The 11,029-nt window shown below is 40.3% G+C and overlaps 1 pseudogene; it reads right to left on the reverse strand.

Moving 5' to 3' along the window:
* Positions 1-348: 348 nt before the first annotated feature.
* Positions 349-9,778, reverse strand: LOC142854034 (protein SET-like; annotated as a pseudogene).
* Positions 9,779-11,029: the final 1,251 nt, after the last annotated feature.

An 11,029-nucleotide genomic window follows, 5' to 3' on the forward strand; every position in this document is an offset into this window, starting at 1 on the left:
AAAGGAAAAAAGCTAGAATTCTATGTACTACTACAGGGACCTAGCACCTCCTAGCCTCCTGCAGAACCAAGAGGGGCGGAGGGTTACCGTTTTTCCCACAGACTACAGTGGTGATGGTGATAAATCCACAGTTTGAGACAAGAATGGATGTAAACTAATTTATAACAGAATAGTGGGGATTCTTTTCCTGTTGTATTTTGCTCAAAGTATTTCCCCCTAAATAAGCTGAGAGCCATAGTGTTGAGAAGAGAGACTTCAAAAACTGAGCAAAAGAGGTGTTGGAGGGAGGATGGAAGTGACTGCAACTTGCTCCCAGAAACTGAAGAAAATTAAAAAAGAAAAAGAAAATTAAAAAAAGAGGTTGGAATCCATCAGTCTTCTGTGATAATCATCTTCACCTTCATCATCCTCTCCTTCTTCCGCTTCATCATCATCTTCTTCACCTTCTTCATCAATATCTTCCAAGCCTTCATCAATTCCTTCCTCTTCACCATCATCATTGTCATCATCTTCTGCCTCTCCTTCTTCATCATTCACATCAGGAACCATATAGTACTGCAGTAAGTTTGGCCAAATGTCGTCTTTGATGACCTCTCCTAACTCATCGCACCTGCGTCGGAAAGGTCAGGAAACCCGGTAAAGCAGCTCTTTGCTTCTTCCTGCCAGCTTTGTTCGGCATTTGACTCCAGCGTTTTGTCAAATTCTTTCCAGATTTCCATTTGATTTCAGTGAACTTTGAAGATGGATCACCACTCTTGTTCAGATGAAATTCTTTGGAGAGGACTTTATTTTCAAAGTAAGGATTTTCATCAAAATAAAAATCTATTCTGTAACCTGATTTAATGTCTTCAAATTCTGTCACTTCCACTCTGGTCAAGTAACGCAGAGCCTCTCTGCCTTCTTCCCCGAGCAGCGCAGACACTTGTGGGTGCCTGACACATGTTGTTATCCCTAAATTTGCGATTTTGGCCATCAATTCTGACCTCTTCTGAAAAAAAAAATGGTTAGCAGAGTTTGTTATATCTTTGTTCTACTTTCAAATTTTCTTCACTAGCTTGTCCATTAAGTCTCTGTTTCATTTTGTACTTCATCAAAATGTCCAATAGCTTCTAGCTGTCTTTTTCTCCCTTCTGCAGACTGGGAGAGGCCGACTTGTCCTCTAGTTTCTGGGCAGCAGCCAATTTGTTGTTTTTGGACTGAGGCAGGAGTGCAGATTGCTGTTTCTGGGGCCATGGCACAAGGGAAGTGGCTAGAAGACAGGCTCCAGAGGCCAGATATACACACTAGGAAGAAATTCGCAGGACCCATGCCTTGTTGTTTATATCCAGAATCTCTCTTGTAAACAGTATATATGTAGGGACACTATGAAGTTCATGAAGAAATTAATACTTAAGACGTCATTTAATAAAATTGGGATTTCTTGAGAAATTTGTTCCATACTATAGATAAGGCACTTATGAAAAAAAAATCAGAAAACAAAAAAGCAAGACGATAAGGAAAGCTGTAGAAGAAAGGAGGAAGGAAGACAGGAGAGAGAAAGAGGGGAGGGAAAGGAGAAAGGGCGATAAGAGGGAGAAAAGGGGAAGGTAAGGAGGAAGGAAAAGGGAGAAGGAGGAAGGAAGTGGGAAGATAAAATCAGGAAAAGGGGTAAAGAAAAATGACACAAAAAGACAAGAAATTAGAACAGAGTTGTGTCAACATATAAAAGAAATGCCACATTTTGATGAAATATTACCAAATGTCATATTAAAAACCCAAACCTCAAACCTTTGATTTTTTTTAAACTTCCCCTTCTCCACAAAGAATGATTTTTCTTTTTATTTTGTTAGTTCTTTACAAAATTTTTGGCATTGAAACCTCTCTAGTCTTAGGTTTATATTTGCCTTCTTGAACCATGTGCTTCTTTGGGCAATGACCATTGTAAAATCATCACTTCAAGAGTTCTGGATACATCTTTGTCTTTGTAGTAACCAAATGCAGTGGGTGTGCCCAACACTGAAGCACTTATTAGTGACAGGTTTCTTCTGGTGTCTTCTGAGGGTTATATGACATCTATATAAAGTTTCTCCACCCCTTTAGCAAAGCCATAAATTACACATCTCACTTATCTAGTGGTTGACAAAGTACACTGAAGATGTGGTAATGCAGTGATGTCTCTTTCTCTATCAGTCTTGCTAGACAGCCTTTGGGCTGACTGTTTTTGTTGTTGTTGTTTGTTGTTTGTTTGTTCTTGGTTTTTCAAGACAGGGTTTCTCTGTCATTTTGGAGCCTGTCCTGGAACTTGCTCTTATAGACTTGTAGTTCAAGGCTGGCCTTGAATTCACAGATATCTGCCTGCCTCTGCCTCCCAAGTGCCTTGAACTCACAGATATCTGCCTGCCTCTGCCTCCCAAGTGCTGGGATTAAAGTTGTGTGTCACCACTGCCCAGCAAGTGAGTTATTTTTAATATGAGAAATATATTTGATTTATTTGATATGCTTTTGACTTGCTATTTCAAAGCCTTAACATATGATGACCATTGTTTATAGTACAACTCAAAATTTTCTGGAAGCCTCCCGAAGACCCCTAGCATGTGTTCAGGATTTCCTCTTGTCAGTTCCATTTGATAAGAACACTATCCCATTGACCAGAAACTAAGCCCAGCTTGGATACAGGCTGTGCTGGTCTTCCAAAGTCATCCTCTGACACCTCTTAAACTGAACTGGTCAAACTGTGGAATATTTATAGAGTATTCAGGAACAAAATAAGAGAAATGAATCTCGCATACACACGCTCTCACTCTTAAAGTTGCTTTTGAATCTATGTACTTTTTCCTTAGTTGGTGACAGCTTCTATTGAACTTCATCTTCTATTTGTTACCCCAAAGACTTGATTTTTAAGGCCCTAGTTAAAATCCTGAATGGATGACAGATATCCTGATATAATCTCTAAGAATTGACACCAGTTATTCTACATATCAAAGCTACCTGACTCTGTTGCATGGAGGCTGCTTATTCATCCTGACCACCCAGAACCAAAATAACCACACAGAAACTATATTAATTAAAACACTGCTTGGACCATTAGCTCTAGCTTCTTATTGGCTAACTCTTATATTAATTTAACCCATTTCTACTAATCTGTATATCGCCACATGGCTGTGGCTTACTGGCAAAGATTCAGCATATCTGACTCCAGTGGTTCCATGGTGTCTCTCTTTCTCTGCCTTCTTCCTCCCAGCATTCAGTCCAGTTTTCCCTGTCTACCTAAGTTCTGCCCTATCAACATGCCAAGGCAGTTTCTTTATTCATTAGTTGTAGTAATTGGAGCGGCGGGGCTGCGTTCCCAACACCCCAGCCGCCTGCTCAGCTTATGTCCCGAAATAACAACACACAAACTGTATTCATTTAATCACTGCTTGGCCCATTAGCTCTAGCCCTTACTGGCTAATTCTGATATCCCGATCAACCCATTTCTAATAAACTGTAGCACCGGTCTTACCGGGAAGATTCTAGCCTAAGTCCATCCTGGGTCAGAGCTTCATGCGTGCATCTTCCCTGGAGTGGGGAGCATGGCGTCTCTCTGAGGCGTCTGCTCCCAAGAGGAGAGCTGTGGAGTCTGAGCTCACTTCCTCTTCCTCCCAGCACTCCGTTCTGTTTACTCCACCTACCTATGTTCTAACCAATAAAATGGGCCAAGGCAGTTCCTTTATTAGCCAATGACCTTCCTCCATCAATTAGTGGTAATCACAGCACACAGAGGGGGCTCCCACATCATGACTCCCTCCTCTATAAAAGAGAGTTAGGTCCTGACGTTTCAGTGAGTCCTTAAGTCAATAAGCAATTGGCATGGCTGACCCAGACAGTGGTGTTAGCAATAGTGAGGAAGTGCAAAAAAGAGAGGGCTCAAGAAGTAACGTCAAAAGTCTTGGCCTGCTGAAAGGGCAGAACTTAGGTATTAATAGAAATGGGTTAAATTTCCTTGCTGGTAAGCCACAGCCGTATGGCGATACACCGATCAATAGAAATGGGTTAAATTAAGATGTAAGAGTTAGCCAATAAGAAGCTAGAGCTAATGAGCCAAGCAGTGATTTAATTAATATATTTTCTGTTGTGATTATTTCAGTTCTGTGAAGCCAGGACTAACAAGAGGCCCTCCTACAACAGCAACAGAAGTCAGGGCAGGAACTCAAGGCAGGAACTTGTAAGCAGGAAGTGAATCAGAGGCCATGGAGGAATACTGCTTGCTCCTCACAGCTTGCTCAGCCTGTTTGTTTTCTCACATAATGAAGGATCACCTGCCTAGGGGTGGCATAACCCAAGTGAACTGAGTTCTCTCACAGCAATCACTAATCAACAAGCTACTTTCTTGCTACAGACTTGCCAATGGACCAATCTAATAGAGGCATTTTCTCAACTGAAGTTCCCTCTTCTCAGATGACCGTGGCTTGTGTCAAATTGATAAAAAAACTCACAAGGACAGCAGCATTAATTTGGAGTTTTTTCATATTACACTTTTGTATTTATTATTTTTTGTGAATGGTATAGAATAAAATTTTTCAATGCCACATTATTATTACTTATTCAATTTTAGAAATTCAATTGGGGAGACAAGAAAAAGAGCAATTTGATGAGTATCTATGGTTACTAATAACCTATGGTACCTACTTCTTCCAAGTTAATTGATGATTGAACCATTCTGTAATTAATGGTGAATTATAGTACTCAATGGTAATTTAACAATACTTGGGCAAGATAATGTGAGTCTAAAATGGGGCATCTTATTACACCCAGTCAGATTTTATACTCAATAACAAATCAGGACAAGGTAGACTTCAGTCAAAAATGTGTTCATAGAAAACCTCTCCCTTTCTTTGTCTCAACAGTCTAGCAAGATGCCCACAACATGAAAGGAGCACACTGGACCAGTGTGTGGCAACTAACAGAAATCATCAGTCATCCAATCAGATGTTGCTGGAGTAAAATATCACTTGGTTTATTCAGTTTCAATCACTGCCATAGTTGATTTAGGTCTGTGAAAAGCTAACCAAATGTTACAAAAGGAACCGAGCGTCGCCATCCCTACACACATACACTTTGGAGGGACTTAGATTCCCCAGCCCTAGTTCCACTCTGTCTTTGGATGTCTTAGACAGGGAGGGGGCTGTTCCATAAGGACCAGCTTTGCTCAGCTGCTCCCCCACCTTTACTCAATCAGCACCAACCCAGCCTGCTCTGACTTTCCACTACGTTTGTTGTCCATTACCTACATAGACCTCATGCTCCTTGTTGTACAGTCATTTACTTCTCTGAACCGTAAGACCATTCTGTTTTATTCCTGGTATAAATTTCCTCCTATTAGTAAAACATTTTTTCTTCATATCCACCCAAATCAAGCAAGTCTGAGCGGTCCTTTCATCCACACCCTGCACCCTTCTCGTCTCATCTCTGACTCAGAGAAACAGAGGCACTAAAGATCATTTCTCAATTTGAATCTTCTGTGAAAAACAAAAAAAACAAAAAAAAATCATGAAAACACTCAATTTTAACATATGACTGGAAAACTTGAGGAGTCCAGAAAAATAGGCTGCTGTGTCTTCTTCATTTAAACTGTTTCTTTTCCTGATAAATGTAAATAGAAAAAAGAAAAATGTTCCCAAACCTCACAGATCTTGAGGTAGTTAATTTCAATATCATTAAGTAGTTTAACATGCAAGTAAGGAAGCAGGCAAACCAAAATAATTGACTTGCTTCTGCATAAAACCTGTCTCCACTTTCATGAATCCTTTCAAACAAAACCTATTAAGCTTTTGGATATGTTTCCCAGTACAGTCTCATAGCACATGCACACACACACACACACACACACACACACACACACACACACACACACACACACGTGTGTAATCCTCAAGCAGTCAAAGAGTTCTGAGTCAGACCATTCCATTAGGTTTGTGTAGGCTTCTCTGTTAAATATCCAGAGGCAGCTTCTTATTAACACTGTTTGGGTTTCCTAGACTTAAGTTCTGATATTATGTCTGTTGGATCCAGTCTTCCACGGTGTCCCTGAGAGAAGCATTTTATAGCTGGAGACCCGATAGCATCCTGTTTGTATAGCTCTAATGGCACGTATCACGTTGTGTCTTGAATTGCATTTGTTTTCATTTATTTTGCCTTGATGGCATTTCAGGGCAAACCACTACCACCTGTCAGCAAATGTGAGGGTAATGAAGCTGAAAATCAGCGGAGGGTCAGGAATTGGATACTGGAGAGTTTTATTATCAAAATTCAAAACTGCATCCATGTGTCTTTTGTGGAAGTGGGGGTTAAAGATGTGGCTAATGGAACAAGAAACATTAAACCCATATAGGGTATGTGTGAGAATCAAGGTCCATGGGGAAATAGAAGTCTGCAGTTGGAGGCAGCTAATAAAGAGGCAGCCGTGGAAGTGATGGCAATGTTCCCTTGTTCTGCCCAGACTTATTTTCAAAGATGTACTTTCAATCATCTTAAATACCTTTCTCGTGTGTGTGTGTGTGTGTGTGTGTGTGTGTGCGTGTGTGCGTGTGTGTGTGCGCGTGCGCGCGCCCGTGCGCACAGGTGTACAAGCACTATTATGCCTGACTTTATTTGGGTGCTGAAGATCCAAACTCAGGTCTTCACACTTATGCAGCTAGCACTTTTTCCACTGAGCCATTTCCTAACTCTAGAATTTTCCATAGAAAGTCTAGGGTATCTCTTGTCTTTGTTGGTCTTAAAGCCCTCTACTCCAGAATGTAGTAATAAGAGTGGCGGGGCTGCGTCCCCAGCACCCCGGCCGCCCGCACAGCTAGCTTTACCCGAAATAATTACACGGACACTGTATTCTTTTAAACACTGCTTGGCCCATTTCTATCTAGCCTCTTCTAGGCTAATTCTCACATATTAATTTAGCCCATTTCTAATCATCTGTGTGTAGCACCCCAAGGTGCGCTTACCGGGAAGATTCTAGCCTACGTCCATCCTGGGTCGGAGCTTCATCGTGTGTGTCTGCCCAGGAGAGGAGAGGATGGCGTCTCTGAGCTCACTTCCTCTTCCTCCCAGCATTCTGTTCTGTTTACTCCACCCACCTATGTTCTAAGCTATGAGCCCAAGCAGTTTATTACTTGGACAATGAAATCAACAGATTGATATATGAAACTCCCACATCACCAGAAGATGGGAGACCTTTACTACCCACGGTCTTGTAACTCTGTTGATCACTGCTATACTTTGCCCCAAAACATATGCTTTATTCACGTTTAAGGGTTAACTGCTTTTTTTCAGACCCTAGTACTTAGTTGTGTATAGAGTAGAATTTTCTGTGGTTGAGGTAGCAAGGTCTTCAGCTGTAGTTTGCACTGCCTCATTAGTCCCCACCTATTAGCAGCTATGTTCTCCTTAATGGAGTACTTAGAATCATGTTAGTGATGGTCATTTATAATAAAAAGAAAGGCCACGGCAAACGCATGCTCTGAGATTTAATGTATTGTTTAATTCTATTCCATCTGCACGTGTTTATTTTGGTTTATTAACTGCATTAGAAGAGGCTAATTTGTAGAGTGTTTACATGTTATTTCCCCAAGTGAGGTGTTGGCTGTCATGCTTCTATGGCTCTATTAGGCCTGAAAATGATATCACATCGCTTTCAATCGTTTTAATATAAAAATCAATAAAATGAATTATGGAGGAAGGGGAGTTGCCTTACAACAGAATATTGTGTAATGACCAAGAAAAAGGGTGAAATGAAGAAAAAACTTCTGTCACATTTGATCCAACACTTTATTTTACCTTTCTCCTTAAAAATGGAAAACAGTTGCCCCTTGTGTGTGTCCAAGCTACAAGCCTCTCACCTGTGCGTCACCTGCCACTGCATCTGTAGTGGCCACCATGTGACAGGGAGTTTTCACAGTGTGGGACAAGAGAAGGATCCCCTGGAGCATGTCTGTGAATGGCGTAATTAAGAAAGTCCCCGCTCTTCTCATGCCCTCCATTATCTTTTCTTATCAGTCAGCCCTGTGTTTTTCTCCTTCATGAAATGGTAGTAGTTTTCAGTCTTGGTGAGAAAATAACAATTCAGCTAACACCAAATGATAGGAAACCGGGTGTCCCGAGTCACGGGTACATGGCCAAGTGAACAACCGAGCCTAGCAATTTTCAAGACAAATTTGAAGACGGCAAAAAGTATAAAGAAGACATGGGTCAGAAATTTCTTGTCTGACAGATAAACTAGATGCTGTTGGCCAGCTGGAGGATTTCTGGTCCAACATTATTGCTGTGGTTTGGCCTTCGTATACCAGGTTTCTGTAAAGTATTTTAAAGGAAAACACTCACACACACCAGTGATGACTCAAAATGAAAAATGTTCTCATGCTAACTCACTTCCCTTTAAGTCACTAATGCCATATGACAAGTCCTACACTGCATGGGTAAACGGCTGAAGATATATGGATAGATGACAGGGAAATGATAGACTAGATAGATATAAAGACATATGAAAAGTAGGTAGATAGATAGATAGATAGATAGATAGATAGATAGATAGATAGATAGATAGATAGATGGATGCATACATGCATACATATACACATGCATACATGCACAGTACAGCTGGCTTGAAATATTGCTTCAGGAGTACGGCTTCATATGGTAAAGGTTACTTATGAGAAACTCTGAAATATGCATACACCACTAAAATACCTTCTATTCAGACTCCAGATTCCATTATTTAAAATGAATCCCGCAATGCAGTGCCCCCTGCAATATTACTATATATGTTTATTTTATATATACATCTAGATGTGTGATCACAAAGATTCATGGGTCATGGGACTTGATAAAGTAAAGGTGATTGTATCAAATCAGTCTCTGTGATTAAATTATAAACTAAAATATACAAACAATGGACGGTCTTTACAAGACATTTTAAACTTTCCCAGGAGACACGCATTTGTGTGGTTTTTTCCTTTAATCTCTGTCCTCCAGTTGCATTCCCTAGTCAAGAGTCCAATGAACCTAGCCATTTCCAAAAACAGATTAGAGAGAAGGCAGATTTTCACCTTAATCGAAGACTAAAATTCATATTTATTTTAAAAATTAGGTTAGTCATAAAAAGTGAGAGGCAGAGAAAGGGAGTTTGTGCTAAGGACCATTTGGGAGTCATTCATGTGGGTGGCGACCATTTACTTTTCAATAAAACATGACTACTTACCATAGCAACCAGAGTGGAGAACAGCACACGTGCTGCCTGAGATACAGTGCTTTAATAAAGAAATACTCACAGTGAAGAATGAGCAAAGACACAGGCACGTTCTTGCAATCTCATAATAGAAAACAATATCTTTTTCAAAAGCATTTATTTTTCCCCCATTTTTAATACCCAGCTACCCTCTGATGATCAATACACAACGCTATGAGCTATTTGTCTCCCTTTGTGACGGGCTTGCCTTTGAAAAGGATGATGTTTATTTGGGGGCTTGTTTTCCACAGGATAAATGCTGCATTTTAGGCGCTACCAAACTTCAGTGGGGGGGAAGGGGCAGCTTTGACCTTTTCTAGAACTGAAAGGATGAAATAACTGAAGCCTCTGTGTAGGGAACCCACCGATCAGGGGTTCTCTGAGGTCTGCCTGGGTAGATGGCTCAGAAAGCGCCTCATTTCTTTCCGGAACCTTCCAGGTTAGGAGAAGTGGTCTTGATAAGGTGGCTGAATATGTGTAAGCTAAGCCATGATGGTCTGCGAGGTGCTGATCACTGCCTTTAACTCCAAAGGAGATCCCCATGCTTTTGCTAAGCTCAATTTTGTACTCTGTCTGTAGGCTGAGCCTTAAACACCCTGAAGTTTGCATGGGAGAATCATGAATTATCTTGTTACAATTCTACTCTCTGTGAATAGCTTCAGAATTTTATAATAATGTTTATTTTGAATATGTGGCATTATTGAGTGTGATGGCTACAAGTAGCTGTATTCCACATATTATAAAAGTTAAATTTTTACTTAGCAATCATAGCCAAGGAGGACTTTTTTTTTCCAGTGAAAGTAATTTAAATTGAAGTAAGACCCTCTAATACCACCATCTGTACAAGTAAATTACTTTCAGAGTAATTAAATATGCATATCTGAGCCGAGTACTATACAGATGAACCAAATTTTATTAAAGCAATATGCTTATAAATCCCCTAGGTATTAAAGACGAATAACCAATGGCATTTTATATTCATGCAGATCTAAACAAGCACAAAAGAAGGTATTTGATCACCTTCATTTTTTTTACAAAAATAATTTTAACAACTTTTACTACTTAATTAATATTACCACCAAATAATAAGACCAACCTTTTTACTGGCCTAAGGTTCTGCACTTACTTAAAAGCTGCTTTTTGCTTGTATGTATATCTAGATTTATGATAGGTACTCACTTGTTAGTCTCCCTCAGTTTCCCAGGGATAGAGAGACACACTGAAACCATTAGGACATCTCAGTCCATAGCAGTTAGACTTGCTCCTCCCTGCAACAGCACTGAGCAGACAGTTGGAATTCCTTGCTAGAGTCCTTCATTGCATCATCATGGTTTATAGTCGTTAACAAATAAAATACAGATAAGAGCTATATCGACCTGATACATTTGATCTAGGCCTCACCTTCCAGGGTTTTGCTTAATGAGTTCACTTTTCTCTCTGCACAGGGAAAAAGCAAAGAGAACACACTCTGTAGTTATTCTCCCAAGGCCTGACCTCAAGTCCCTGGTCCACACCCTTGACCTTGACATCACCACAGTAGGCAGCGCATCTCTGTAGGAAAAGCAGTCATTTCTGTAGGGTCTCCCACAAACAAGGCTTGTTGATGTCTGCTTAAAAGTGGTTTCCCACTGTGGTGAGACATCTCAGCTGCTTTTATAAAACATTACTGTCTTACTTCCTGGAGTTGACAAGTAAGTTGGGCCCTGGAAAGGGTCTGAAAAATTGAAGGCTACAGAAGGAGGTCTTATTAAAAAGAAGTGTTTTCATTCCAGATCTGTAGAAATGATTGCCTTT

This window comes from Microtus pennsylvanicus, chromosome 7, assembly GCF_037038515.1.
Source record: "Microtus pennsylvanicus isolate mMicPen1 chromosome 7, mMicPen1.hap1, whole genome shotgun sequence".
In the NCBI taxonomy this organism is placed as follows: Eukaryota; Metazoa; Chordata; class Mammalia; order Rodentia; family Cricetidae; genus Microtus; species Microtus pennsylvanicus.